This window comes from Panthera leo, chromosome D4 (genome assembly GCF_018350215.1).
Source record: "Panthera leo isolate Ple1 chromosome D4, P.leo_Ple1_pat1.1, whole genome shotgun sequence".
NCBI classification, from domain to species: Eukaryota; Metazoa; Chordata; class Mammalia; order Carnivora; family Felidae; genus Panthera; species Panthera leo.
Window position 1 is genome coordinate 35,180,021 of NC_056691.1, and position 27,622 is coordinate 35,207,642.

The 27,622-nt window shown below is 36.0% G+C and overlaps 1 long non-coding RNA gene across 2 annotated transcripts in view; it reads right to left on the minus strand.

The window, feature by feature from the left end:
- LOC122205353 overlaps window positions 1–27,622 on the minus strand; it is a 579,915-nt gene that overhangs the window by 16,638 nt on the left and 535,655 nt on the right. For both annotated transcript variants that reach the window (XR_006196015.1, XR_006196014.1), the window contains one exon: window positions 42–123. This is a non-coding gene — a long non-coding RNA (uncharacterized LOC122205353). The remainder of the gene's footprint in view (window positions 1–41; window positions 124–27,622) is intronic.

Genomic DNA, 27,622 nt, shown 5'->3' on the forward strand with positions numbered 1-27,622 from the left:
ATCTCAGCATCTTACAAGTAAGTGAGTTAATCTGCTTTTACCTCAGCTTTCACATCCAGAAATGTAGATAACAGTAGTATTTTTCTTCAAAAGTGATCAGGATTAAAGTATTTAGATGGGTTCCTGGAACAGAATAGGTATAATGTTGATGAGACGTATACTGTTTTGTGATTCCTATGAACCCATATATTTTTACAAAAAACAAAACAAAAATATAGTATATGAACTTTTTTTCACATGTGTTTGAATTTTTTATCTTTAATTTCTCATTACATAGATATATAATTATGTGTGTAATCTTTTTAAAAATCTGTGTACTGATTTAGAATGCACATCTGTATATATGTATGCCTGAACATCTGTTCAATTTCTAGAAGTAAACATACTAAGTTGAAAGATAGGTATTTTTGAAGGATATCCCCCTCCCAACAGGACAAAACTCTAACCATTTCCCTTCACCTTTACCTGCCCAAAATATTGCTTTTAACTCTTCTTTTCAATTTTAATTAAAAATGTTTTTTTTAGCTTACATTTCTTGACCTGTGCAATTAGACATCATTTAATGTGTATGTTTTGCTTTTTGTGCCTCCTATTTATATGTTTGTCTTTTTCTCACTGATTTCCATGAGATCATCTTATAGGAAACAATTTTTTTTAAATACTGGTTATAATTATCAAATAGATAACTATTTTCGAAACAGTAGGGTACTCATAATCTGTGACACTCACAATGGTTTGAATAAAACTTGGAAAGCTGAAAAGGTCTGATAAGTTTAATGGCTCCAGTAGAGAATTCAATGTGTTTCAATGCAGCAAAGACTACATAATGGGTTCAACTTAAGTGGCTCTCATTCCTGTGGGAATTCTTCTCTTTGGAACCCACTTGCCTTGGTTTGGAGTCTCTGGTTTCCATTTCATTGTGTGAAACTGAATACACAAAACTGCATTTAAAATGGAGTCAGGAGGCCAGAGTCGGAAGCTCTTATGCCCTACCACTCATAGCCAGGAGACTCCAACAGGGAGAGAGGTACCTTACATTGCCACGTGGGAAAAACCTACTTCAGTACCCCAGCAGAAGGAAGGAAGAGCTCCTAGAATAGCAACAGCCCTGCCAGTGAGAGACGGTCACAAATTAGCCAATGAAAAACCACTACTCTTCCAACTCCCAGTTTACGCCAGTGGACTTTTTATCATAGTCCTCCCAATTCCCCCCTTTACTCTAGAAATTTGTTTTCCTCTTCTTTTTTCCTCCTTCCAAACTTGCCTATAGCTTTTGCTATAGCTTACTTGTCTCGAATTGTAATTCTTCTGATATTTCCAAATAAAGTCATTTTGCTAGTAAAATAACTGACTGGTGTACTTTCAATGTCAATAACAGTTTCATACTTAGATTTTGCTAATGGCCACTCCTTTCTGTCAACATTTTGTTCTTCTCTTTCCTGTCTGCTTCACTGTTAACCTTGTCTTTGCTCCTGATTATTCTCTGGTTCACTGAGTGGATCATATAGATTGGCCCTTTCTGCTCCTCTAACCAAGTCCCCCACTTTCTTGACTTAGTTGGTTTGGGAAGGTAATTAAACAGCTATGACAACTATTGTTATCCTGCTCAGTAAAAGAATTCCAAGGCTGGGTAAATCACTGGTCTGATCAAATTCTTCAGGGAGATATTTTATATAGTCGAATGCAAGATCTCTTACTCACTAGAACATGGCCTGTACTTTTGATGAAACCTCACCAAGTATTTCCTAACTTGTTAAATGCAAATGTATATGAAAATGAACATTACCCACACCTTACATGATGACATTTAGAAGTACACACATGCATATACACACAAACCCCAAGTCAGAGTTCATTCCTATACCCTAACACAACCCAAGAAAATTACTAAGCAAGTAGTTACACTGTTAAAACAAAATGCAGGGTAAAAACTTATGATAAGTTTAATGAAGCTAATATTCTGGGAGAGAAAAAAACATTTCGTTTTCATAATAATGTACATTTCTCCAAAGATTATGAAGTATTGCTTCTAGGGGCACCTGGATGGCTCAGTCAGTTAAGCATCCAACTTTGGCTCTGGTCATGATCTCATGATTCCTGATTTCGAGCCCTGCCTCAGGCTCTGCGCTGACAGCTCAAGCCTGGAGACTGCTTCAGATTCTGTGTCTCCCAGTCACGGCACCCCCTCCCCCCCTCCACGTGTGCTCTCTCTCTCTCTCTCTCAAAAATAAGTAAACATTAAAGAAAAGTATTGCTTTTATATTTCTATTTAGTAATAAACTTTCATATTATTCAAATCGCCAAGTAACCAAGCTAAATAACAGTGGGATACAGGGAAAAATGATTGAATTTTACATTTCTACTTTTAAGTAAAATATCTATGATAATAAATAAGACAGTGTTAATAAGCTAACCCATTTTTAAGATTTTCCTATGGCATTGTTTAATAAAAGCACATTTAGAAAGCTATTCTTCAAAAACAACTAGGCCATTTTACTTGAAGTACAACAGACGATCAGTTTTTTCTTGACAATTTTATAGAGGCAGCACATACAGCCATAATTTACTAGACTTTAAAATAAAAGTTTTTAATTCTCTTGTATGAATTTAAGGATGTCAAGCTAGGGGAATAAGAAAAATGATATTAATAATCTACAGCTTTGCTGATATTTCTGTAATGTATATTATAGTTGGGGGAAAAACTAAAAGAAAAAAAAAACCTCAAATTCAGTAAGTTTCAATCAATTCTATATTTCCAAATAAAAAGATAAATAATTCTTCTCAGCTTTCAATTTAATTTTATCTTTTAGTTTAAATTTGAGCAGGTCAGTCACTCCGGAACACCTGCCACTTAAACTAAAAAACAAGGCACTTGTGGTTGTTTGTTAAGTTAAAATATGCAAACTACAACATTCAAATAAGACATTTGTCCAAAATTGAGAGAGTCAACTCATTTATTATGAGGTAGAGGCCTCCTTTGCCAAACATCAGCTTTGATTATGCTGTAAATTCAATATTTCTCTGGGGTTATCATGGACTCTACTGCATAAAATAATGGTCTTCTTGTCATATGAAGTTAAGCCTGAGATCACAATACTCTCCAATAGGAACATGCTTTGCCTTATCATTGCTAGAAATAATTTGATAATGATAATTCCTGAAAGACACCTGAATAATACTAAGTGTTATCCTAGGCAATCAATGCTGTGTCCCAAGATGTGAATTCTCATCTCCCTCTGGTGGCAAAGAGAAACAGGGAACCAATAGGTACCATAATTCACACCATTGTACAAATAAAATGTACATAAAGCCAATAATACCAGTTTGAGAATAAATTTACATTCCTGTAGACTTTCCTGACTTAAAGCTTTTTTCTTCCTTAAATTAACATGATTCAACAACATTCAAATATGGCAAGAATATTTAAATCTCACTAGTATGGTAACTTCTTCAAAAGAGAGAGTATAAAAATATGGTACAAATAAAATGCTTTAGGGGTGTCTGGGTGGCTCAGTCGGTTAAGCATCTGAACTTCAGCTCAGGTCACGATCTCACAGTCCGTGAGTTTGAGTCCCGCGTCAGGCTCTGTGCTGACAGCTCAGAGCCTGGAACCTGCTTCGGATTCTGTGTCTCCCTCTCTCTCTGCCCCTCCCCTGCTCATGCTCTGTCCCTCTGTGTCTCAAAAATAAAAACATTAAAAAAAAAAAAAACAAATAAAGTACTTTATAATTTCTTAAATACTGACCCTTTCTGTTCATCTCCCTTCCTCCCTCCCTCCCTCTCCCCTTTTCTTGTCTCCTTTTTTTTTTTTTTTTTTTTTTTTTTTTACTTTTTCCCTTTATAAATATCAGTCAAGGGATGCCTGGATAACTCAGTCAGTTAAGCATCCAACTCTTGATTTCGGCTCGGATCATGATGTCTTAGTTGGTAAGATCTGATAGCTAGCACGGAGCCTGCTTGGGATTCTGTCTCCCTTGATCTCTGCCCCTCTCCCATGCTCTCGCACTCTCTCATGCTCTCTCTCAAAAATAAATAAACACTAAGAAACAGCAAAAAAAGATTTTTTTTTAAAAATAAATAAATGTAAGTCAAGCACATTGGATAACATCCATGCTTTCTGTAGAAATAAAACTTATAATTTCATATTCTTAACAAAGTATGCTTCTTGCCTCATCTTGCAAATCACACAAGTATGTGATCAATTACAAATGTTCTGGATCAGAAGAGGTGACAATATAGCTCCAGTGAAAAATAACTCCAAGTTAAGTTCTGATTGTGAGACAGACTCCTTATGAAAAAAGAAAAGTTTGACATGCATAGTATTTGATCATTAATATGTTTGGCTATGGAACAAAATTGAATACAAGTTTCTTTAAATAATCATTCCTAAAGAGCCTTGATTTTATTTTATTTTTTACTTTTTTTAATGTTTATGTACTTTTGAGAGAGACAGAGTGTGAGGATGAGAAGGGCAGAGAGAGAGGGCGACACAGAATGTGAAACAGGATCCAGGCTCTGAGCTGTCAGAATACAGCCCGACGTGGGGCTTGAACCTACAAATCGTGAGATCATGACTTGAGCCGGAGTAGGAGCCTAACCAACTGAGCCACCTAGGCACCCCCTAAAGAGTCTTGATTTTAGTCAAGAGCAATGATGAATCTTATTCAGCATCAAAGTCCCATAAGAAAAATAATGCTGATAGGTTAACTTGATATGCATTGTAGAGCAGGAGTACTTTAATGTCAAAAATATTGGACAATGATAGGTTAACCAATTCCAATAAATTTGTAACCATGGACCCCTCAGAGTGTTTAACAGAAACGTTCACTGTGACACTCTAAAGGGGACAAAGAGTACCCAGAGAATTCCCCAAATCAAGTTACCAACTGGTATCAAAATACAAATAGCCATTTTGCCACAGAACACTTAACAGTTGTTTGTAATCTGTGACACAGGCTTTGAGAAATACTACTACAATTTTTCTTTCATAGAGTAAGTTGTTTTTAAAATTTGAGGTTCAGAGTTAAATACCAGAATATCACTTTTATCTTAATTTGTCATAGACTCACAGGTATTAAAGGACAGTTATATAAGAAAAACAGCAGCTTTATTCCTAAATTCAGGACATATTTTCAAATATCACTGAACTTATTCACAGCATATTCTCTCATTTTTACTGTCACTCTGCCCCTTTAATTTGAAAGCAGTTATATTTGTCTACTTTAGCATTTCGTCATTAGTATCATTTGAGTACATAAGACGTGCTAACAGTACCAGGTACACTTGAGCATTTACTTTACCACTCACCCTGAAAACCTTGCTAAACTGTAGATTCAGTCTGAAATGTTGTAGAAGTAACAGGGTCCTTGGAACACTGCTCTTTCACTTAATGTTTATGTAACCTCAGACAAGTCTGTCTACTTCCTTGAGCCTGTGTTTTCATTTATAAAATAGGGATATTGCCACACATATGAGAGACTTTCTATGATCAAAGGGGATAAGATAGGCAAAGCTATTTAGAACAATACTAGCAATTAAATACTATTTTGTTTTTATTTTGTGTCTTTCATATATCTTCAAAATGTGCCCATGCCTGGGCCTGCATTACTAAGAAGTTCTCCTCCAAAATGTTGGCTCTTCTTTGAAAGGATTTGTTAAACTTGCTGCCTTTCTCATGCCTGTGTGCCCTCATCTTCAACATCCTAATAGTCTGTCCATGGCCAAATCCATCAGTCCATCCTGAGCTCCATGTCCCATCCTGCCAAAGATATATTTTCTGGTAGTGTGGAGACCCTCACACATGATTGCTTTCAAACATGCCCAAAGAGGAATAGGGTGCTGCTTCACCTTTGGTCAGTTCTGCTGTTTATAAGGCACACAGCATGGCCTAGATATTTCTATTTATAGATAAGTTCCTAGATATTTCCATTATTTCTATCTCAAATTTGTGTTCCATATTTCACATTGGGAAATTAAAAATTAAGCAAAGGTTATGTAATTTATACTCCTGAGTGACTGGAAACATAATATACAAACTCTCATTTTGCCCTATAATCTTTATGCTTATGAAAACATTGTGCCTTTTAAAAAAAGTATCCAGGGGCGCCAGGGTGGCTCAGTCGGTTAAGTGTCCGACTTCGGCTCAGGTTATGATCTCATGGTTCAGGAGTTCGAGCCCCGCGTCGGGCTCTGTGCTGACAGCTCAGAGCCTGGAGCCTGCTTCCGATTCTGTGTCTCCCTCTCTCTCTGACCCTCTCCCCATTCATGCTCTGTCTCTCTCGGTTTCAAAAATAAATAAACATTAAAAAAATTTTTAAAAAAAAAGTATCCAGAGAAACTCATTCTTTCAAAAGCTAGAATTCAAATAGGCCAAGGGTATCATCACCCACAAATGGAATATTGGCAAAGTCTGCCTTTGCTAATCTCCGCCTGCACTGCCAACCTATTGAAGCCTTGGCCTTTTTTCCTTCACTTTGTAGGTTTCTTTTAAAAATCATCTCCTTTTACAGAGAATGAGAATTTGGGGAAGGACTATGCCTGGAATTACAATAGATGCCACCAGATGGCGCCATGGGACTGGTTACTTGGGTCAAAAGGTTAGAACTCCCTAGTTGTGGCTCCTGAGAGGGCATAGAAAAAGCTCTTTTGTGTTCTATCTATAAAAATGTTAATATACCAAATATTTTTTTTAATTCTTACTTCTAAGATATATGATAAACAATTTTGAGAGGGAGAACAGAAAGCTGAATACTTGATTTTCCATACTTCGGCAATTTGCAATCAGTAGCTGTTTAGTCTTTTCTGCTGCACTGTATTTTCTCCTCCCTGAACTGATTGTCTGCTTTGTAACACACAGGACTCTGCAACTGAACATTACATGGGTCTGCTCCTTCCATGGATGCCCACTTTACAAAGGCTGTTCTCCATGAAGAACAAGTTGATGAGCTTTCTCGGGACTTCTAATTAACTCTCAAGTCCTTTTTATGTCTTTCCACTCTGTTCTCACCCCCTTTGGTGAGTGAGAATGTATTTTCTCTCTCTTCACCGTCTCAGCTTCTTGCCGCTCCTACTTATTTCAGTTACAATATCATCATCAAAAAATCTAAAATATAAAATAAAACAACAATAAAAATGGAGATGGCATTCCAGATCTACATCAAAGTCCCTAAAAAGCCCTTTTCAGTCAAAAATATTCAGTTCATGGAGAGTGTTATGCTAAGTGAAAAAAGTCAGGCCCAAAAAGACACATACCATAAGTTTTCACTCATATGTGGATCCTGAGAAACTTAACATAAGACCAGGGGGTAGGGGAAGCAGGGGGGGAGTTACAAAGAGGGAAGGAGGCAAACCATAAGAGACTCTTAAATACTGAGAACAAACTGAGGGTTGATGGGGGGGGGGGGAGTGAGTGATGGGCATTGAGGAGGGCACCTGTTGGGATGAGCACTGGGTGTTGTATGGAAACCAATTTGACAATAAATTATATATTAAAAAAATATTCAGTTTATTTATACATTTCCTTTCCTTCAAAGTTCTCTATATGGTATGTCAACTTACACAGTTATTACTAAAGATAAGTTTTAGCTAATTCAGCAACTCCTCACCCCGCTTGCTCAGGCCAGGGTTCCTATCAAGTTACCCAATGATGGACAACAGAGTGGGTGCTGGATCCCAGCCACCGGGCTCGGCCACTGACCAGCTGGGTGGACTTCCACAGCTGTTTCCTTTCTTCAACACCTATCTCCTCATTTATGGGAAGGAGATAATAATGGCAGTTTTTGATAAGAATTATGAGAATTAAGTAATATACAGGGCTTAGACAGTGCCTGACACAAAGTCACAAGCAATTTTCAAATGTTAACTATAGCCATTCTATTATTTTAAAATCACCTAAAGGTCCAGGGGCACGTGGGTGGTTCAGTCAGTTAAGCATCCAACTCTTGGTTTAGGCTCAGGTCATGATCTCATAGTTTGGTGAGTTGGAACCCCACATCGAGCTATGCACTGGCAGCACAGAGCTTATTTGGGATTCTCTCTCCCTCTCTCTGCCCCTACCCCCACTCATGCAATCTCTGTCTCTCTCAAAATAAATAAATAAACTTAAAAAAAATATTTAAAATAACCTAAAGGGCACATACTTTTTTTTCTCTAAGTCATGAACATAGACATAAAACAATGTGCACAAAATGCAACAATTACAACTTTTTAAAAAGTATGCCTTTATACACATGTGCTTTAGATAAAAAGACACCCTCAAAAGATTTGTAGGAACCCGGAAAATATGTTCGCCTCAGAGAGTAGAATTGAGAGAATGAGAACAAAGTAGGAAGCAAACTAACTTTTCCTTCTATACCCTCCTTTCTTCTTGGGATTTTTTCAAACTAAGTTACCTAAATATTTAAAGAAAATAATGAATAGGATAACATATTTGAAAACACAATTATATGACTTTTTTCTTAACAAGTTCCTTCTATTTTTTTAAAGTTTATTTATTGATTTTGAGAGAGAGAGAGTGAGTGGGAGAAGGGCAGAGAAAGAGGGAGAGAGAGAATTCCAAGTAGCCTCCTCACTCTGTCAGTGAAGGACCTGATGCAGGGCTGGATCCCACAAACTCTTGAGATTATGAGCTGGGCCAAAATGAAGAGGGGGCCACTTAGCTGACTGAGCCACCCAGGTGCCCCTCCTCTCAATTTTCCACAATTTATGGAGCTAAATGTGATTGCTTCTCAGGCCTGGCAGTTGAATCATGCTGGTCTGGATCAGTATTAAATGACTCTTGGAGATAGCCTTGCCTACTTGTTGCTTCAAATTCTGTCCCCATCAGCATTTTCAGGCTCTTGTTTTGCTGATGTACAATAAGGAGCTCCTTGAGGAGTTTAGTGTTAAACTGTTAAGTCAAAATGATGGTGGGGATGAAGGAAATATTGCAGAATAAGGAGTGGGAGATAAAGATTGGATTTCAGAAGAATAGTTGTAAAAAAAAAAAAAAAAATCTATCTACTTAGAGACCAGAGTTGCAAATGGGAAGGTGGATGAAAACAGCTGAATGAGAGCACAGGAGAGAAACTTGGGGAGGACGGAGGAGAAAGTTGAGTGAGGAAGACAAAGGAGAGGTTAAAAGACAGAAATAAAACCAATTACAGAAGCAGGGCTTGGTCAATTTTCAACTTTTGCATGGTAGACAAAAAAAAATACTGTGTATATGTGCGTTCTAAGAAATTATACTGTGGAAGTGTTAGTTTTGTTTACTCTTAGATGGTGGTTCCTGAATCAGCAGTTCCAAATGACATTATCTTAGACTATACCAAGGAACTTGTTAAGCCTTCCTAACTTGTTAGGAATCCACCCTAATAATATATTTCCCCAATTATCTAGGTAAATGTATTAACCATGTAATTCCATTTGGGGAGTACCAGAAATATGGTATTGTAGGTTTATCTCCCTAAATGTAGTGTTTTCTTAAAAGAGAAGCCAATTACAAAATCTGATAAGCTGGGAAATTATGAACTGAGTCAGAAGAAATTAAGGTAGTTTTTCTTGTTTGTTTGTTTTTTAAAGACACTCTTTGTTAGGTATTGTGCTTGATACTTTCCACATGTTCCATTTATGCCATTCTATAGATTGGGAAGGTGATGTTAAAAGACATTAAGTGACTTTTAAAGACTTGTTAAAGATATTAAGTGATGTTCAAAGAGGAGTGACAATCACCATAAATACTCTTATTAGACTAAAAAAAATGGTTTTGTCTTTTTTTTGTTTTTGTTTTTGTTTTGTTTTGTTTTTTCCCTCTAGACCACATGCTTCCATTGCCAAACACATAATATAGCTTTGAATAATTCCCTGTTCCACGTCTTACTCTATTTCCAAGCTTCCAAGCAGTTGAAGGAGGATCCAGTTGGTTGCATCATGGCATGTCAATTTACAAGGATAGAGCCAGGAGTCTATATATCTCTCACCTCTACAAAAGCCCCTGTTCTAAGATGGTTTAGGAGTAGCTCCAGGAGAAACAATAAGAGGTAAGAGACAATCATATTCATTGCTTTGGAGGGATTTAGTGAAGATCACTTTCATTCCACCACCCTGTTTAATCTGCCCTGGAACAGACATGCTAAGTGTCTAATATATTTTACTATAAGTCCACTAATGCCATTGAATTCTGTTGCCCACCTTGGTTTGTGTGTCAGTTGGCCCTGTTCCTGTCCCTGTAGGTCCAAATGGAAATACAATGCCTCGAGGCTTTTAGGTGAAGAGTTGGCAATTGAGAGCATTGCTTCAGGAAACAAGATCTAGAATAATTTAGTCAAGTAATATTCTCTCTTAACTGGGTCTTCTCAGAGGCTGGACACTACAATTTCCTGGTCTTTTCATTTCAATTGTGGCTCTTACTACTTTTAAAAGCAACCAAGGTGCACCTGGGTGGTTCAGTCGGTTGAGCGTCTGACTTCAGCTCGGGTCATGATCTCACGGTTCGTAGGTTTCAGTCCTGTGTTGGGCTTTGTGCTAACAGCGTGGAACCTGCTTGGGATATTCTCTCTCTTCTCTCTCTGCTCCCCTCCTATTTGTACTTTCTCTCTCTCTCTCTGAAAATAATAAATAAAACTTAAAAAAAACACATTTTCTTCTTCTTCAACTCACCCCCTCTTTTTTAGAAAGACCACATACACACCTCAAACTGCAAATCTGATTATGTAGTTTCTTCTGTTTTTCAATTTCCAGGCCTTTTACATTTACATGGTTACTGTTTTTATATTATTGTCTACATATATATCTTACCTTCCTTCACCCTCCTTTTAGTAGCAAACTATCCATAGTTACAAAAATGTCAGCTTCGTATGCTCAACATTCAAATAAGATAACTATTTAGTTTGTTGCAAAAGTACTCATATCCCACTAATTTTCAATAGGACTTGATACTACCTAGGAAGAAATGTTCACTACAGGAGAAAAAATAACCAAAACGAAAAGAGTAGGAGAGAAGAAAAACTGCAATTTTAGTTTAATACCTCTGACCCATATCATAAGGTCTTGGATGCTTTTGTGAACGACTATTAAAGTTAAGTTTGGTTTAGGGCATTCTGGCAGCCTACTCAAAAAAAAAAAAAAAAAAAAAGAAAGAAAGAAAAAGAGAGAGAGAGATAAAATATGTAATATATGGTATTCATAACTTAAAAACATCTGTTTCTCACAGAAAACACAGTGTCATCTGGCATTGAGGCTTGAGAGAAATTAATCCCATTGGCCTTCACAAAAAGTACAGCTTTGTTATATAGGAAATAATCAAGTATACTTTTATAGTTTAAAGTAAAGTAAAATGTGGTAAGGTTGTCAATAGGGTAGTTCATAATGTTAAATATCTATAGATGTCATGATTCCAAATACTGATCAGGTTTCATTAAACATACAATATAGAGTATGCAAGAAAATGATGAGACATAATTTCTTGCAACACCTCCTCACTCATATTTTCCTTCACAACAGAACTTTAAGAAAGACTTGGTAAAATGCTTAAGTACTACATGTTTCTAGGACAGTCTTGTTCTTGGTTCAAACCGTCAGTCTATATTCTCTATATCTCTCTGCCTAAAAGGGAATGGAGTTAAAGATAATTGTGTTATTCATGCCCCACGTATCAATCAAGTCCAAGTAATGACAGCAACATTTGACTAATACTAAAATTAGATGGAAGAGAACAGACTTCAGTAATAATGGAAAGGAGCAACATTAAGATTACCAAAACTATGGAAATATGACAAGCAATACATTCTGGATTCCCCCTCTTGCAAGTACACGCTCACCAGCAACCAAGGTTGATCTAGCCCTGTTTTATTCAGTAATCCTAACTACTTTATTAATTCTCTTCTTTGTTGCTCTGTTTTGCAGAATCAGAATATCATTAGGACAGTTCAATTTATTTTAATTTTTAATTATTTATTTTTTGAGAGAGAGAGAGAAAAAGACAGAGAGAGCATGTGTGAATGAGGGAGAGGGGCAGAGGGAAAGATAGAGAGAATCTTAAGCAGGTTCCATGCTCAGCATAAAACCATATGCAGGGCTAAGTCCCATGACCAAATGATCATGACCTGAGATAAAATTGAGAGTCAGATGCTCAACTGATTGAGCCATCCAGGTACCCCAGTTCAATTTATTTCAGAATCTAAGTAAATTTAAATTATTTCCATACTCCTATATTCTGGCCTTGAAAAGACGTAACTTAAGTGAAAATTAAAAGGAAAAATCTTATGGAATGATAAATCTTATGGAATGATAAATGGTAAATTCTGAAAGGCAATAATTGATGTCTTTTGATTTGATCAACCTAACTTAAATTTAAATTAAGAGAGTGGACATTTATTTAATAAGTCAGAGTCATGTAGTATTGTTAGTGTGAACTACTAACCAGTGGATATAAAGATGATTTATTCTGAAATGCTTGGATTTATTACAGTAGTGGTGAAAAATCAATCTCTAAAAAATGGTAAGTCTCATTCTGAAATGGTATTTCCAGGAATTCTTCCCTCTGCCTATATAATTTCTCTGAAGCAAAGCACTTGAAATTTGAGAGTTGCACAGACTAAAAGATTTATTTAAATATAATTATATATGATTGATGGAGATTTAAAAGAAACCTATGCCCAGAGCTGGCAAGGGTGTGGCGGGAAGGGATACTTCTGTAGGCTTTTAGTCGTACTGTGAACAATGTGGTTGCATGGAGGGCAATTTGACAGGGTAACAGGTACGTAGACTTTCGTCTGGTAATTCTACTTCTGATTCTTTGGATTTATCCTGAGGAAATAAGGGGACAAAATCACAAAGGTGTTTGTGCATATTTATTAGGATATTGTTTCTAATAAAGAAAAGTTAAAAACAACCAAAATACTTAATAATGTGGACTTGTTAAAAATTTAAGGAGTGCATTTGTTGTGATGAGCAGCGGGTGTTGTATGGAATCACTGAATCACTGTATTGTACACCTGAAAGTAATATTACACTGTATGTTAACTAAATGGAATTCATATTGAAAGAAGAAAAAAATTCAGTGAATTGATACAATGGATTTTTATACAATCATTAAGAACAATGTATTTTATAAACTATAAGGACAAAATATTTTCACAATATACTATCATTGAAAAGAATAGTTTACAGTACAGTATGGCAGCCTGTGTTGTATTAAGATAATGGGTTTCCAACAGTCTGAGGTTTAAATCTTGGGTATGTGACAGTGACAGTCACAGGGCCTTAAAAAAAATATCTAGCCTTTCTAAGTTTCATTTTTATCATTTATAAAGGAGGGATAATTAAACAATTAAGTGAAGTAATGTTGAGTAAGCTTCCCCAAAATATTAAATGCGAGCGATGATGGATGATACAAAAATATACACACCTTTAGTTATATACACATAAAGAAAACATCCAGATGTAATCTTTGTTATTCATAGTTACCTAAGTACTAACAGAAGTGTTATTATATTTGTTATCACTCTATTTGTACCTTCCATTTTTTCCAAAGTGATATATTTAAAAAGTTATTAAAAGTAGTAATACAATATATTCCTTTTAAAGAAATTACTTTGAAGTAAGGCCAGTAAGTTTGATTTATAAACACATATGTTAAGGTAAAATACACTAGAATGAGTCATAAAGAATAGACTCTACAAAGGGAAAACAATCTTAGCAGCTCACATGCTTTTCCTAAATAATTATCATATAGCTCAATACTTTTTTCCCCCCATCTTTTTACAATCCATAAAATTTATCAGTTTTTTATAATTACAGAACAGTTAGTTGCAAATAATACAAATGATGCATAAGCATTTCACTATTCTCAAGTTTTAATATATCATATAATAAGCCATCACAAAAGAGTTAGCTTTCTGAACATATACTTTCACTTACATGCTTTAAGGAGAACTGTTTTCACTTAGGAGCTTTTGAACTATGATAATAAAAAGACAAAATTACCTTTTATTTTCAGTAAAGTCCTTATAGCCTTTTATTTACATTTTCTTAGGCATATAGTCTAATGTATAATGCGATACGATGGTTTGTATAATTTCTTTTATCTCACATCAGGTCATAGTCTCACAAGGGTATGCAGTGTCTTTAATTCACCTGCATACAACGGTATGCAGTATGTTGTGTTTCCAGTTCCAACCAGGCTTTCTATAGTAGGATTTCCAGTAAGCAATATATCGGTACATGACTTTGCCTATCTTTTAGTTTAGAAAATTAAAAATTAAGTCTAGCCACCTGTAGGTTTTCTACTCTCAAGGTTTTTGTTTGTTTGTTTTATGTATCATTTCCTACACTTTCCTTTATTTTTCTCTCTGTCTTCAGAAAAATGTCTTCTTCGGGCACCTGGGTGGCTCAGTCAGTTAAGCATCTGACTTCAGCTCATGTCATGATCTCACAGTTCCTGGATTTGAACCCCACATTGGGCTCTATGTTGGCAGCTCAGAGCCTGGAACCTGCTTTAGATAGTATGTCTCTCTCTCTCTGCCCCTCCCCTGCCCATGCTCTGTTGTTCCCTACCAAAAATAAATAAACATGAAAGAAAGAAAGGAGAAAGAAAGAAAGAAAGAAAGAAAGAAAGAAAGAAAGAAAGAAAGTTGGAGCCACCTTCTACACATACACCTTGGATTTCATTCACTATCATTTCTTCTGAGTCTTACCTAACAATTACTTTTCCTCCTTCTCCCCCTCCTTTCTTCTTTCAGAATGTTGATCATACATACATCAGGAAGTGAGTTTTGGGAGAAATGACTCTCATTTGGCACATTCACACCTCTCCTTGCACTGATATCAGAGTTATTATATAATTTAAGTGGAAATATTTTGAAGACAACACCATCATTTTAAGTAATAGATAATACATTTTCTTCTAGAAAGTAAATTTATAAGAGATTCCATCCAGTAAACAAAGTCAGTCTTTGACTTGATAAGAGAAGTACTTGGGAAGAACCTTGGAAAGATACATGAATTAGAATGGGTTGGAATGAGAAGTTCTGCTTTGGCTGGGATAGAAAAAAGATATACAATCGTCATGCACAAGAATTAGGTTCTCTGAAGTCACAGGGACCAATAAATTGGTGAGTAGTGAAGCATTGCTCCTCAGGCAAATACAGGGTTACATTCCTGGGCTTCAGTCACAATGTTTTCAACAAATCAAGACATAACCTTATTTTAAGTGTGTTTCTGTTTAAAGATAGCTTATTTACCAATATATTGTTAATTTACTAACATTTAATGTATAGCTGGCAGCAATCTAATCCATGCCTGAATGAAGCTTAATTTACACATGTACCTTCACCATAAAATAAAGCCAATCTCAGTTAACTTGCCCTTAGGAACACTGACAGCACCTCAGGACTACAATTCAGGGCTATTTTTAAACAGTGAAGATACCATAAAATCCAACAAAAAGGAAACATAGCACTAGGTAGACTGCAAAATGGACACTTGTTTAGAAATATAAACAAAACTGCAGAGTATCAGCTGTTCCACCTAAGGTGGGAAAGTATGCAGGGCAACGCAGATTTTCCCTGCTCTGTGCATGTCTGTGAATGACCATGGAAGTTCCATGAACATTGATTTTAGAGGCACCAATACATTTTAGTAAGTAGGTAAATTCGCAAATATTGGAATGCACATCAACTGTATGTATGTATACACACAGACACATAGTTGATATACATGAAGTTCTGAGTAATAGGACAGTTTACAACAGATTCTATTATGCTCAAAACCACATTCCTGTAGGTGGTTATAACTGAAGTCCATGCTTAAACATCTACAATAGGGGGGCCTGAGTGGCTCACTGGGTTAAGCATCTGACTCCTGATTTTGGCTCAGGTCATGATCTCACCATTCTTGAGTTCAAGCCCCACATTGGGCTCCATGCTGACAGTGGGGATCCTGCTTGGGATTCTCTCTTTCCCTCTCTCTCTGCCCCTCCCCAACTCTCTGTCTCTCTTAAAATAAGTAAAATAAAAAACCTTAAAATACAAACATGTACAATAAATTCTTTCATACTGTATCTCTGTGTATCATGGCAACCATTCTTATATAAGGTCATAGAGTCCTATTGGATATATTTTTGCATTTCACATGGAAATAATCATAATATAAAAATGTAAATTTTATTTTCTTCACATTATGTCAAAGAGCAGAATGGGCTTTGTCTCAACCCAGAATATTCTGGGAATAGTCAAGCAATATCATTATAGTTGGAAATTCAAATAAATTTGTGAGCTTGCCAAAGGTCATATTTAAAATTCAAATATAAAGCTGTCCTAATAAGGAGATTCATTTTAGGGAATGACTTAAAAAGTGGTAAGGATGAAGACTATAGAGCCAAATATTCCTGACTTTGCCACTTAGTGGTTTCACAATTTTTTTTCTTTTTTTAAATGTCTCTTTGAGGGGAGGCGAGGAGGGTCAGAGGGAGAGGGAGAGAGAATCTTAAGCAAACTCCAAACCCAGCAAGGAGCCCGATACAGAGAGATGCAGACATGAGCCTAAATCAAGAGTCGGACTTTTAACTAACAACCAACTCTTAACCAACCTGGGCGCCCTAGGAGTTTCACAGTTTTTAATTAGGCAAGCAAAACTTACTGTATGCTATTATCTTGATATTTAAACTAGGAGTAATAATTAATATATTTATAGTATTTACAATGTAATACATGTAGAGTTCTTAGAAAGGTGTCTGGCATATAGTTCCAACTCAATAAATGTCATTTTTTTTCACCTTTACTGATCCCAATCTTAATGTTGAGGAGGTAGAATATTATCTGGCAGGCTTTATTGATTCATGTGAAGCAACCAAAACCAGCTTGTAAGAAAGCAAAAATATCTAACTGGTTAAAATATGCGATTTACAAAAAATGAGATATGAACAAACTTATTTGAATTTTAGCTATTTTTCCTCCTCATTACTCAGGACTTTGCCCCTCACACTCATATCATAGTGCCTTTTTCTTACTTCTCCAATCTCTTTATTTCCACTTACTCCATTGTCTTGTGATCACAATCTTGAAAGTTCATTTCTCTTCCTTCTAAGTAGCTTCAGAACTTTATCACCTTGACCCTCAATCCCTCTAAGTCAAACTCATTGACCAGAGTGATTGAGGGTCTTGCCCGAGCCCCACCCCAATCCTTCTTCAGTCAGGGAAGTCCCTGTTCAGGAATAAATGTGGCTTTCATGTCAGGTGCCCTTTTCTGAAGAAGGGTCTCAGCCCCCTTCTCAACCATCTCAAATCCCCGCCCTTTAGACTGCTGTGGAGTCCTGCCTGTGCTGCAGAACAGTTATTCAGCTAAAGTACACTTAGCACTTCCATTGTCTAAAGGCCCATTGATCCGTGCGACTCCCACATCAGCACAAATGAGAAGTTCCTGCCTGAATGCAGCAGATGGAAATGGAAATTATATACTCTGGTAACACTGACTTTATTACAGCTAAATTATTTGCATTTTCCAAGTTGGGAGTTTTTCAAAAACTAAAAGGAAAGAGTCCTGGGCCATCACTTAGTGCAAAACCAGCTGCAAGTAACGTAGGTGCCTTGACCTGGTGCTAATCATTTCACCTGGCTGAGCCTCAGATCTCCTTGCTGTCACATTTGTAAGGTGTCAGTGCCTGTTTGAGCTAATGCCTTATAAGGATCGCTGCCAGGACTGAATGACATAATGGATATGGAAGCAGTTCACAAATTAGAATATTTCATAAATGCAACAATCTGTTACATTTATATAAGATCTATACTCTTGTATATTTCCATCCTCATCAGGACCTCTATGTTCCCACTGTCTTCAAAGATCCTTTCTTCAGGTTAAAAAGGGTAAGATTTAACTCATAAACAGGGCTATTATCAATTTTCTGAAGGGTTCTTAAAAATATTTAAAAATTTTACATTTAATTGGTAACAAATTATGTTTTCAGTTTTTGTTTGCTTCTGCTGCAACACAATCTTGAGAACTTGCTCTTTAAAGGGGTGCTGTAATCTTGCTGAAAGGTGTTAGAAAAAAAAGCAGTTTGTCTGCCTCAGTTTTTGGTGATCTGTTTAATTTGTACACAGCTTTCCAATAAGCTGGTTTGTCTCCTTGTCTACATAGGTTTTGCTGTAGCCATTTCACGTTCAAAATTACTGCAAAAAAGTAATTGATCCTCTATTTCAATATCCCTGCTGTTTCATGAGCTATCTTACAATTCGGAGGAATCTATTTCTCACTGATGTTGAAAAACATAATAAGGTCACAGCAGGAAGGCTTTAGCTTCATTAAAGAACATTATTATAAAAATAAAATGATCGAGGGCAAATTGTTTTTGTCCTTGTGGTACTCTTTCTGCAGATTCACATTAATCTGAGTGTTTAAAGCAACAATAAATGTGTAATCTTCTCTTTATCATTCACTTCACCATGGTAGCCTCTAGTGGTAGAAAGAGATGTCAATCGCTCACGTTCCAGGGGATTTCTAGCTCTGTTGAATAAAAAGGAATTAAGCCTCTCTGGAAATGAAGGCTGCAGCCTGTCAAGTAACTAAATTTATTTCTGCTTTTAAAATATCACGGAGAATGCTGGTGTCCAGCAAATGTAATGCCAGCATTATTTAAAAAATGATTGAGCAGAGAAATGAATTGAAATTTTGACCCACTCAGGCTTCCATCTATCATGGAAGCCTATAATGGGGGGATGAGGAAGAAGGATTTAAGATAGAGAATCAGTGATTGCCCTATTAATCTAGTTTAACTGAAACTAAAATCTGACAGAGTGCATTACAAGTTGCAGGCAGTAAAGCTTATCAATTCATTACTACTTTCAAGGCTCTCCCTTGCTTTCTTTCTGCCTTCGGCTCCTGGCAAAGGACAGCTTTTTACAGTTCAATTTCTCAGTTTATTTTTGACTGCTTTTAATTAAATTTGATGGCCTGCTTCTGCACCACTGAAGTTATCGGAGTTGCAAAGCACTTTGCTGTTATAATGATAGCTCCCTTGATGTCTGTTCATTATTAACTGCTTTTCAAAAGTGCTGCTCTCAACTCTCATTTTATAAATATTTAAATAACTGAATTTCTATAACATAAATATCAGTGCACAGAAGATAAGGATTCTATTGCCTGTTAATAGGTTATACATAGTAAAAAGAGAATGCCTTTTTGCAAAGTTTCATATTATAATATTAATTGGGAATGTGATCTTAGATCATCTTGTATATAAGTTCTCATATAAATAGTACAATGTCTGAAAACCACAGTAACCAATGACTTAAGACTTTAGGACACCTCACACCTATAATTCTAAAATAAACTACCTTAGAAAGCAGAATGAAGGATTTTCATATAGATAAATGAAATCCTGAAATTAACCTGGCTTTTTTTTTAATGTCATTCTTATTCTTAAGGTAAGTGAAAGAATGTGCCAAGAGAGCTTAATCATCATACAAAAAAGTCTATTCTTCAATTAAAAAAAAAAAAGTAAATAAGAACCTTACTAAGATAAAACCAAAAACTAATGAATTGACCACAGTTATTAATTTCTTCAGCTTCCCAAACCACAAAAGACAGTAAAATCTTAAAAAAAAAAAAAAAAAAAAGTCACCTAAGGGTTGATTAAAAAACAAAAAAAAGTAGGGGCTTGGAACAAAAGTGGAGACCGTACTGGAAGAGGTAGGGCAACAATGTGTCAGTTGCTATCAATCTTGCTTTGTTCAGGCACTGTTCTAACCCATTCTGTACCTATAACATCTCCACAATCGTCTTTTCATAGGTAAGAAAATAGAGGTTCAGGAACATTAAGCAACCTGCTCATCATATATTCAACAAGTAACAGACCCAGGCAGTCCGGTTTCAGAGTCATACCCTTAATCACTAAACTGTATTTCAATACATTGTGGAAGGTAAGGAGCAGATAGAGGAATGATGATTGATGGAGCAGAGCTTAGGATGTGCTGCCCACGTGCTCACAGTGCAGAGTACCACGAGAAGTCAGCTACGCACCCACAGAACCTGCCAGCAGTCCAGCCCTTTGAATAACTGAGTGCTTTGGAAGGCAGGCGTGAGAAGCAGTTCCAGAAAGGGGAAATTTGTTAAAATTCTAGAGGGGTTGCTCTCTCATTGCCCACAGCTGGCAATTACTTCATTCCCTATCATCCCCTCCCCCCAAATCCCAAAGTCTAAGTCCATTCTCTGGGGAAATTAAACCTAGTACACTTGACTTTGGACAGAGCTCTTATTTGAACTAGACATACTTAGTCATGGAACCTATAACCCTCTTCCCTTGCTTCCTTGGTTTCTAGAACATGAGCAGCCAAATTATACTACCCCAACTCCTACTCAAAGACCCCACTTTATACAAATGAAGAACAAAAGGTTAGTTATTTGAGGAAAACAGTCACATTACTGAGACCTACAACTGAGATGTTAACACCCAAAAAAAAGGCTAAAAATAAACACACAATATAGGGAGTGAAAGAACTGGGGGGGGGGGGAAGTTACTATAAGCAATATAGAATAAGAATGTATGACAATAAAACAAAAACATGCTGTGACAATCAAAATAAGTTATTAAACCTTAAAAGATGATAAATAAAACTTAAAAACCAGCAGAACATCAGATACAAAAATCATAACATTCTTTTTTTTTTATTTTTTACAGTTTATTTTGCACACACATGCACAAGAGAGAGCATGCAAAACAAGCAAAGGAGGGGCAGAAGGAGAGAGAGAGAGAGAGAGAGAGAGAGAGAATCCCAAGTAGGCTCCACACTGTCAGTGCAGAGCCCAGCAAGGGGCTCAGTCCCACAAACCCTGAGATCCACTAAATGAGTCACCCTGGCCCCCGAATAATATTTTATTTTTTAAAAGGCAGACTGCATTCTTAACAAATGATGTGGTCAAAGAAAAGCTGCAAAAATGTTACAGAGTGAAGGGTACCGCAGAGACATGGCTGTTGTTAAATTAAAGGAGGCCATTTTACTCAAGTGGCTGAAGTGCCATGGTGGCCTATGTAAACAAGCCAAAATCTAAGCCTGTAAACCCCTTAAGACTATGAAATTGTAACCTGAGGACAACCAATCACAGTCAATGGGCTGCCAGTAGGCTTTCAGCTATAGCCAATCAAAAATTTCTTTACTGGGGCCCCTGGGTGGCTGAGTTGGTTAAGCCTGGGAATCTTGATCTCTGGGTAGGTCATGATCTCACCATGGTGAAAATGAGTCCCAAGTAGGGTTCCCTACTGAATTTGGAGGCTGCTTGAGATTCTTTCTCTCCCTCTCTCTCTGCCCCTCCCCTGCTTGCACTCTCTCTCTCTCTCTCTCTCTCTCTCTCTCTCTCTCAAAATAAATAAACCTTAAAAAAAAATCCTTACTTTGCTTTTCCCTTTTCTCAATAAACACCTATCATTGACCTCCTGTTGGGGTAGTGTTCCTAAACATTTCCTTTTTGGTGTTGCCTATTTGAATAGATTTTTCTTCAAATTCCCCCAAATTTTAATATGCCTCAGTTTGGTTTTTAACACCACAGAATGCAATACATTTTTCTATACTATATCCCACAGTGGGATAAAAGCATACTATGAAAGATTGGTTCAGCTGATATCATTGGAATACCAGCAGTAGATTAAATCAAAGTATTATATAAATGTTATTTTTTCTAAAGCAAATTACCTTACTGTAATTATGTTAGAAAATCTCCTTGTTCTAAGGAAACACAAACTGAAGTATTCACCAGAGGCAAAGGGCAATGATATATGCTACCTACTGTCAAATGGCTAAGGCAAACAACAACAACATAGATGATTGATACAGCATATGTGTGTGTGAGTATGCAGAGAAATCAAAGACACAAATGTTAACTATAGATAATCAGGGTAAAAGGTATTGATGCATTCCTGCATTTACCCCCAACCCCCAACAACCTTTATGTATGTTTCAATTTTTTTTCCAAATAAAATTATTTTTTAAATTCCAAGAAAGGTATAAGATAAAGTCAAGGAGATCACCCAAAGAACAAAACTAATAGAAAATGGATGAAAATTTTTTTTAAATATAGGAAAAGAGTAATTCAGAAGGCCCAGTAGCTAACTAATAAAAAGAGAAACCTGTGACAGCTAAGATGAAACTAAGAAATTAAATTTTTAACACAAAAATATCAATCTCCAAAATGAAGTTAGTCGCACACCAAGGCCCATTGTCATGAGTTTCAAAAACCCTGAGAGGTTCTTAAAGAGAAAGCAAAACAGAACACAAGAGAGAAGTAAAACAGGAGAATGGGGCTGGGATTGGAGCGATCATTGCATAATAATCAAGAAGGAAGACGAAGTGCAACCCAGGACCAAGAAATCCAACAGAGAAAAGCAAAAACAGGGAGACTCAGAGAGCCAGCAGGTAGATGGGAGCAGCAGGATGGAAGGACGGAGTGTGCTCACATAAATAATGGAGGTCACAAATCTTTTCATCATTCTGTGCATTTGAAATTTCAAATAGTCATTAACAATAATATAAACTTGGAAAATTAAAAAATATCTTAGGTTAAAAGTTGGAAACCAACTAAACAGCATTTGTATAATCATGATTTAACGTTGAATGTTGATTTCTCTAAAATAGTTTGATTCAGTACATTGAGAGAATAGTGGAAAAGAATCCCTACAAATGGTGTTCCTGTCCTTCATCCTAGGTAAGTATCATACTAGGAAGTTAATAGGTAATGCTTAAGATTAATCAAGATAATACAAACACAGTAAAATAAAAATAAGGTAACTACCAACAGATAAGAGTAGAACTTTGTTCTCCATTCAGTGTGACTGAAGCATAGATGTGCAGCAAGCAACTGTGATCCTGCTGCTGTTGCAAATCTCTTAATACAATTTGATTACTAGATCATGAGTTTCTATTTTTAAGAATAAAAGCAATTTTAAGAAGTAGAACACTTCTTCATTCTCTGAAACTGATTAAATCATTTTAAAAATAGAGTACGTTGATCATTATACAGAGAGGTCCCCTTCCCCAGTTTTTTCTGTCATTTTTTTTAAAAAGGAAGCATTTGTTCAGTGTTACATGTGATGCACTTTTGAACAGAAAACCCTCCCAACAAAATAAATTTCAAAGACCCATATGTTTTTGTTGTCTTTGTATCTCTTAAAACAACTGCTTTACAAAATTAGGATTGACGGTTTGAGAGAAATTTGAGAGCAAGAGTTTTATGGCTTTCAGTACGAGGATACTAACACCACAAATGCATCTAACTTTCAATGTTTAATATGTTTGAGGGGCTCCTGGAGGGCACCGTTGGTGGAGCATCTGACTTTTGATTTCGGCTCAGGTCATGATCTCATTGTTCCTGGGACAGAGCCCTGAGTCAAGCTCTGTACTGATGAAGTGGAGCCTGTGGGGGATTCCCTCTCTATTACTCTGTGCTTCTCCCCTCTCCCTCAAAATAAATAAATTAATTAAAAAATATATTTGAAAATGAGGCACATCCTATCCCTGTTTTCAATTCCCACCCAGAGTAAACGCTATCTCTACAGCTAGTGATAAGATGTCAATTTCCACAATTTATGTGTGCACTCTCATTTCCAAATTGCCAATATTGAGTACAATACCTTTGACTTCAGCAACTGGTATATACTGGTTTTTACTACAGATGGTGGTATTTAACTGTTACAGCATATTTCAACAACAAAAAATTACTTTTTTACATATTTAAGATACAATGACAGATTTTAATGGCAAAGATCACTTATTCTTTCATAAAAAGGAAAGGGATACCTAAAACTCTAAGAAAATTCTTCTCATTAAGATAAAAAAAAATTGCCTTAACAGGAATTTTTATGTATTTACCATTTACTATTGTTAAGGTCTGAGTTTATATAATCTCATCTATAGCATCTGTCATAGATCTAGGAAACATGCTGATGTTTCTTGTATCTGAAGTCTTATTTTCTATATAGAACACTGAATGAGGTTCTATATAATATAAAGGATCCTTGAAGGGATTGATTTACCTTTTTGAATAACCAGAAAGGTGCTTCACCTCACATTAATTTTAGAAAAAACAACATCCGTTTCATTTTTGTGCAGCAAAAATGTATTTTATCAGTTCTCTTTTTCCCATCGGCAAACATCAGCAGATGACAACAATAACCACATTTTAAATTTTATTTTAAATGTTTTTATTACTTTTGAGAGAGAGAAACGGGACCGGCGGGGAGGGATAGAGACACAGGGCGAGAGGAAGAATCCCAAGCAGGCTCTACACTCTCAGCAGAGAGTTGAACTGACAAACCGTGAGATCATGACCTGAGCAGAAATCAAGAGTCTGGTGCCCAACCCACTGAGCCACCGAGGTGCCACAACAGTTTTTAAAACACTCCTTCACCTAAACTCTCCTACTTTTTCATCATGACCTGAGATTATTCCTTCTCTGGCTAATCGTTTTTCTTTATTTTATGGACATTATGGACATTATTTTAATGTCCATGCCTCAAAACAAGTTTATTCTACCATCTGTCCTTTGTCTTGCTTTTGTCTTTGTCTTCTTCTACCACAAACTAAGTATCTGTAGAAAGGAATCTCAAATCTATGCACCCAAACCCCAACTGCTCTTCTCAGTTTTTCACTCTTTTAACTGCAACATTGTCCTTCTGTATAATATCCTTCCACTACGCCAATCCCTCAAAAACTCAGTATAAAGAGACACAATAATTTTGGTGAACTATAGCAATAGGATAGTGCCTCTATCTTAAAAGAATTACTATGGCAAAGATATGACAAAATAAAAAGGAGAAAGAGGAAAGGGAGACAGTATTGGAATAATCATTAAGGAACAGTTTTAAGTATCCAAGACAAAAATAATCCAGTTTAAAAAAAAGGGATAGACAGAGGAAAAAAGGAAAATACAAAAGAGGTTGTGAAAGAAGGCTCTGGTACTTGGAAAAGTGCTTCACTTCAACAAATCCTAGGTGAATAAACAGATGTGAGGAAATGAGGAGAAAAGACAATTAAGTAAAACCTCCATGATTTAAAATGTTAATAAGTGTCAAGGTAATTCTATCACAAATAGATTTGAAAAATGGTAGAAATAAAGATTGTAAGCCTCAAATATATTTAACTCATTCTTGACTAAAACGGTAGTTGAAACTTGAAGCCAAAATTTTGAGCTAGTGTTAATCTGGAACGTTCAAGAGAAACTAAGAAATTGACACAAGTACTTTGAGAAAACAAAGCTATGACTCACTCACTGTGTGTAGAAAGATATAGATTACTAAATACCCGTATGCTATCATAAAAGGTGCATTTTAATCTATGCTTTTTAGCATTATGTTACATGAATTTGATTTTGTTTAGTACAAATGGTAAAAAGCTTTTTGTAATATACCAAGATTAGTTTTGATAGTTCCAAGTACCATTGATTTGTAACCTTGAGACCAATATTTGTTGTGAAAATTAAATGTACTTAGAGGTTGTAGGAAAAAGTATTAAATTTTATATTTTATCTGACTTTGGATGTAAATTTTGTTCATTAACTCACACTGCTCTGAACCTAAAAGTTTGGTAACAACTATTATATGCTCCACCAGTATAAGATGGTGAGCATTTTTATTTTAAGTTAGAACAAGACTATGCAAGATTTGTACTTGTGATGGTATTGGGGTCCAATACAATGTTAAGTTCAAAGATCACTGGAAGGTGATCACAAAATTAAGAACACAATATTTGGGCCAACATTAAACACCATCAGAATTAGTCTCCATCCTCCTCTTTCCAATAATGTCACCCTTTATTAAAAGAAAAAATTGCTGGCTGCCCTTTTCTGCATCTCCTCTACATTCAATGCCATTGTTTGCATATAAATTGTCCCCTCCATCTACAATATCATTCCCAGCCTGCACGTCACCCATTTAACTTATCAAATTCAACTTCCTTCAAGAAGCCTTTTCAGTTGCTGAAACACAAGTCAAAAGTTTTCTTGTTGGAAGCCATTGGAACTTGATCTCTCCTTATCTTTTGACATCTGACACTAATATTTATCTAAATAAGTATGATATGTATCTACGTAATGTCATACTACTTAATAGTGTCTATATTTCCTCTCATGGGGAATCCTCACTTTAATATTTGTATGTCTCTAGACCTGTGGGGAACATAAAGTATGTTGTAGAGGCTTAAAATTTTTGAGTGATTGCGACTTTTAATTATTGAGAACCACCATTTTGAAATTTAGTCTTTTCCTTCCTTCCTTTCTTCCTTCCTTCCTAAGCTATGGTCAATTTTCAGGTAATCAAATTTTCTTGAAATACATGAAAAAAGGACACACACATAAATCTAGTTGAGAGTATTGGTTTGTGGTAATCTAATTCTCACAGATTTTACTGTACATTATTTAGAACTCTAGGTGGTTTCAATGCAGCCAAAATGAAATGTATTTTGATTTATTCTAGGCATATATTATTGAATGTCTAATGAATATTGATTCATCTAACCAAATTCTCATCTTCTGAGGAGAATTTCTAATGTCATAGTTTGCAAAATATTCTCAGTACTTCAGCAAATGTAATTTCAACTGTTAAAGTTCAACATCACTACAGTTGTTGGCAATATTAAATAATTTTTGTTGCTGTGTGATGTTCGCTGCAGCTTAAATTTCAGGTCATGGAGTGTTATTAATATTATATGGTTGGAAATAATTTCCAGATCAATGAATCAATGCTATCTTAATAGTCTGTGTCTTTAAGTTTCATACTACATTTATTTGTGAGTTGATTTCATAAGAGAACGTTGCTTTGTGTTGCCTAGCTCATTATCTTGTGAATTTATCCCGAGTTGAAGTCCCTTTGTGACCAAAGGGCAGAGAGAACACCTCCTGAATTATTGAACTGTGCTGATTTGATGGGCAGGCCACACATTAAAGTAAAAAAGAGGGAACTTTCTCTGCAAATACCTACTTGAAGATATTTTACCAAAAAGCTAAGATATCACTGTGGAAACAACTACTCCTACTACTTCAATAGAAGTAGTCTGTCTTTCTATATATGCATACACAAATGTATATATACATATACACACACGTGAATATTTTGGGAAGTTGTATCTGTTCTCTATGATTGGTAACAATCAATGCTCAGGCTCACAAAGTGCTTAAACATTTACACACTGATTACACAAACACTGTATTAGTTGACTTATAGAATTGGAATAACGTACAATGAATAATTTAAGACTTGGAGGCTTGAAGAGAATGATAGATTGTAGAGTGCATAACTCATGCATGGAAGAGTAGATATTTGAGCCCAGATCACCCAGTAGAAATCTGTCCCACATGCCCATGTTGGTATGTTGACAACTCTAAACTACCATTGTACACATTCTTCTGCCATTCTTCTCATTTCAACTTCATGTTAGGCCATGCATTTATAATGTGCATATTGTGGGGAGAAGCATAGATAAGGGAATGATGAAGAATTACCAAGGGTAAATTCACTGATAATGGAAAAAGGGAGAAACATTTGTATTATTATTAAGCTATTAATATGTTAATGACAACAAACTTGTCCTTTCTCCTGTCCATAATTCAGGCCTACTCAGTCAATCTGGGCACCCCCCTCCATATCCCTATAAGAGGGATTTTACCT